Here is a 4,884-nt window from a genome sequence, read left to right as displayed (position 1 = left end):
GGAAAAAAAAAAAAAACATGACATTGAGATATTTGACTTTAATTCTATTTGTCCTTTTCAGAAAACTGTCAGCAACATTTAAAATTTGGAGTGAGCATAAGAGCTGTTTGCTTTTATCTATCTGACACAATCTCACTTTCTTTCCTTTTAAGCAGCAAAACAACTTACTCACTTCAAAACCACTACAGCACACAGGAAATTCACAATACCGCTAGGCTCGGTTGCATGCCACGTACCAAGAAAAAAAATAATTTTGAGTTGCATGATGCGCTGATAAGAAATACAGCAATACAGAAAACTTCTAAAGTTTCTTGACATTGCTGTTTCATAAAATTGTGATCTGATTCTGGCAAATCTTTAAAGGTTTTATATAGAGATTGCAAAGTGACAACATCAGAGTCAAAATGCATGCTATGAGCCACCAACCAGCTAATACTCTGTAAATCACTTCTCTCTTTGTTTTGTCTCTTTGCTAGCAGCAAAGAGACAAAAAAAGAAAACCCTTATTTCACTATGGGTTTTCTTTTCTATTTCCTTTTCTATTTGAAGGTTTTTCTGTTTTCTTTTCTTGCGAATGCATTTGGATCTAAAGTACCATAACACCAGTGCTTCTTAAAAAGATTTAGCACTGTCAATTAACCTTATGTACATGTTGCTCAATGTGCTTATGGCAGAGAAAAAAAAACTACAGTACAGAAAAACCATTTATCCACCGTTAGTGGTGGCCATACTAACTAGCCTGAGCATAATGGAGAACAAGGGGCAGGAGGTGATTGACAGCACTCAGACCCACCTCCTTGCTCTGATTGGTTCTTTCTAATTAGCACTAGGAGAAAGCAGAGGATCTCAATATTTTCATACCATACTTTCATTACAGTTTCAACAAATATGTAAAAATAGATTTTTTTCATAAAATGTATTAATTACAGGTACCTGTATCTGTAATCTTCAAGCAATTATCTTGTTCTATTACAACACTTGTAATCACAGGGTGATGGATTCCTATAGTCTGAAGCTATGTAATTACAAGTTTATAATTGCAGACTACTTTTTTATTTTAACTAAACAAACTAAAATGATACAGCAATAATCCATAGTTGTACAAATAAGATTGAGTTATGTTCTTTAAATCATGATAAAAAAGAATTTATGTGCAACTGTATAAGCCTTTATTTAGAACCACAGTAAAGTTGGGGGGACTCATGAACTCTGGAAGAATGCAGGTTTAAGAATAATTATTGTAAAAGTACTTGGAAATATATTTAAATAATAAAAAACAGCAAAAATAATAAAATAGAATACCTCAAAAAATAAACTTGACATTAGAAGTTAGGCATGTCATTATAAGGAAAATATGTATATGTATATTTAGTTATACGTGAACTATACAACAAATACAGCATAAGTTAAAAAGCAATACATAAAGGATTTCAAATATTTCAAAATAACCTTCGTTTAGTCATATTAATATCAACATTTATAAATTAATCATTTTCTATAGCACTTCTAACGTCTTCTATCTGTATTATTGTCGTCAAAACTGAAAACTTCAACAAACTTCGCGCAGCTCTGAAAGCAGTACAGCAGCTGTTTAATCAGAAACATCCGCTTAATGGGCGTGAGGCTATCAAAACTGCTCACTCAAACGATATGGGGCTTAAACAGCAATATCTTTCAACATACTAATATAACTTTAAAAGCTTGACCATTTAACGAAAATTATACATTTATTTGGGAAATAGCTTATATGCATGCCGTGGACGTATATTGAAAACCATAACTTCCTTCTAGTCGTCTTTCCGCCATTTTACAAAACATCTTTAGCCACTGTAATTTTAGTTATTTGTCATAAAATCATGTATTAGAAAAACAACACAGTACCAACATAGGACAAAAATAAAAACAAAAGTCGGAGAGATGTGAACATGGATAAGTTACTGAACTGTAGAGGAATAAAATAGTTCATCAACTCACCGTTACAAACGTTAAAGGCGTCGGCCTTATGGAACCCTCCGCATAGAGCTCTCGCTTTGAAAAAAAAATAGCTTCCTCCTGGATTTTCAAATTAAATGTGTGTATACTTTCTAATTTATATTTAGTAGCTTTAAATTAATCGACAAATTGATATTGGAGAAATACGGTAGTTAAGTGTTTTTCGTTTTGGTTTGTGGATTGATAATACGCGTTCATGTTTTTTCTAGCTGACATTTTACCTTTTAATTTGAAAGTAAAGCCTCTGTACCTGTTTTAGGCACCATATACATTTTGGCAGCTTCAAACATAAATCGGGTTTGTGAAGCTTTCAGATGAAAACGGTCCTTCAGATCGACATTTGAGAGTTGATCTTTTACCGAAAAACAAACAAACTTGCATTTATTTTTCTCGTTTAATAAATGTTAACGTTTTCTTTAGAAGGAACCGAACGACACAGTTTGAATTAATTTTGCAAATAATGTGCATGAATTTGAGTGCATTCTATTTATTTTTATCTCTACTGCATGCAAGAATGAGTCCATACCCTCGTTAAATTAGACTTTATTTACTTTAATAAAGCTACCTTTATGCCACCATTAAATCCAATTATTCCTTGTGTCAGAATAAAAAAATTAAAATAGAAGTGACTGAGTCATTAATAGAAAAACTCTTCTAAATCTTTGACTTACAGTTATATTGTAGATATGTCAGAGTCCATCAATTTGAGAAATACATCTGTAGCAATATTGCTATGAAAACCATCCTGGGAAATACGAACATTTTTATATTTTTTTTTCTTAGTATGAGGTGAAATAGTTTGCATGGCAGTTTGATTGATTTTGAATTTTTTACGCTCATGAACCCTGCAACCTATGCTCTGTGGACATCAGAATAAAAAGTTCAGCTGTTTCTATTTGTTAAAGTCCTACCTTTATGGTTTAAAAAAATGTTATATTCAAGTAGCTGAACATCTTCTAAACATCTATTCATCTTTGGTCATTTTCTGCTTTATCCTACTTGTTCAGATTGTGGATTGCATCAAAATGAACTGTATGTATATATATATATATATATATATATATATATATATATATATATATATATATATATATATATATATATATATATATATATATATATATATATATATATATTTGTTCTTCCTGTAAAGGACCATAAATTACCCTGTGCATGAATGGTATTATACAACTGCACTTGCTTTCCCTTGCCTTTTGTTACTCTTATCTTTACTAGCATGCATTAACTGCCAAACTGTATAAAACGTCCAAGCCAGCAAATATATAATGTTTTCAGTTAGAAGTAAAACAGCACTAATACTACAGCTTGATGTAAGTGTGTCAGAAATAATGGACACACTGGCACATCTCCTTTCTATGTCAAACTTTTTGCTAAATTTTTGAGTATTCTACCATTCTGATTATACGCAATATTTCAGATATAATGACAACAATGTAAATATCTGGACAGAAACTGCATGTTTGGTGTGAACAGCAAATTTTGACATGGACTGCATAGTGAACTACCAAGGAAATTGCTTTTTGCATGTAGACTCAGCAGTTAGTTAGTGTTTAAAAATGGGGAGTTTTGTTTATGCGGTTTGTAGGAGCGAAATACATTGTTTGCTGTGAAAATATATCAAAACATTTTATATAATTTTATGTTCTAATGAATCAGTAAAGAAATTTCTACAGTCAAATGATCTTTAATAAGATTTTAACATATTGGGAAGTTTTTCGAAACCTGCAAACATTCTTAATGATTCCTGTACCTTTTACTCCCAGAACTTTCAGAACAAACTTCTCATCTCAAAGTATCAATATAATACTTTTTGTATTTAGAGTTGATTGTTTTAAGTATCTCTTTGCAATCAATGACTGTGTAGGTAATAAATAAATAAGTAGAGAAAATAAAGAAAAAAACTATTATATGTAATAGCATTGATTTGACACAAGATGGAGGCATTATGTAGATGCATATGGACTCATGATTATAATTGATTTTGCTAAGCTTCAGGAATCTGATTGAAAGAATTGTGCTAAAACAATTTGTGTTTATATAATCAGCAAATTTACAAACATCTCTGGGACTGAGATTAAACCATCACATCTGCAGATTTCAAATTGCCTTTGTTTCATGTTAGCTTGGTTTTCTCATTTACAGAAGGCTAAACAGAGGGATGGTCAAGTGTTGACAATCTGATTAGTGAGCTATGTGGGCAAACATACCACAATTGGTTTTTGAAATGTAGTCTACACAACTGTCTTATTATTATTATTGCAATAAGTAAAGTGTGATATTTTCTATTGACAATAATTCTCTCATGCTGGTTACTGGGAATTGAGCCTACATTCCTACTTTGTTATGAAATCTGTCAAGTACCAATTACAGATGATTTATATTTATTTGATTTGAGAACTCGTTAAGATTTATGTGCTCAGCATATTCATGGCATGATTTTGAAATTTACATCGGACGTTCTGCTCAGTATTCAAGTAGTCTTAACAATTTTTTTTTAAATTTTTAATTTTATTTTTTTATTATTTTTTTTATTTTTATATTTGATTATATCTGGATGGCTTTTCACATTTACTTGACTAAAAGTATATTGAAGTAGTGTTACTATACATGAGTACAATTTTTGGGTACGCTTCCATTCTGATCATACTCAATATTTCAGATACAAGTAATAAAAGTAGATGCGATCAGCCCGTGTTGGACGTCTTTCGGGCCAATTGTTTTGATTTTGTTCACTGGATAGACAAACCTATCCCTTTTCTGTTTTTATATTATCATGTCTATTCATGTGTCATCTATGTTGTTCAGCATCTGTTTACAGGACCTAATACCGACCATCATCCAACATTCAGTATAGATATTAGTGACCGTGTT

The sequence above is a fragment of the Gambusia affinis genome, linkage group LG19 (assembly GCF_019740435.1).
Source record: "Gambusia affinis linkage group LG19, SWU_Gaff_1.0, whole genome shotgun sequence".
In the NCBI taxonomy this organism is placed as follows: Eukaryota; Metazoa; Chordata; class Actinopteri; order Cyprinodontiformes; family Poeciliidae; genus Gambusia; species Gambusia affinis.
This window is presented reverse-complemented; position numbering follows the sequence as displayed.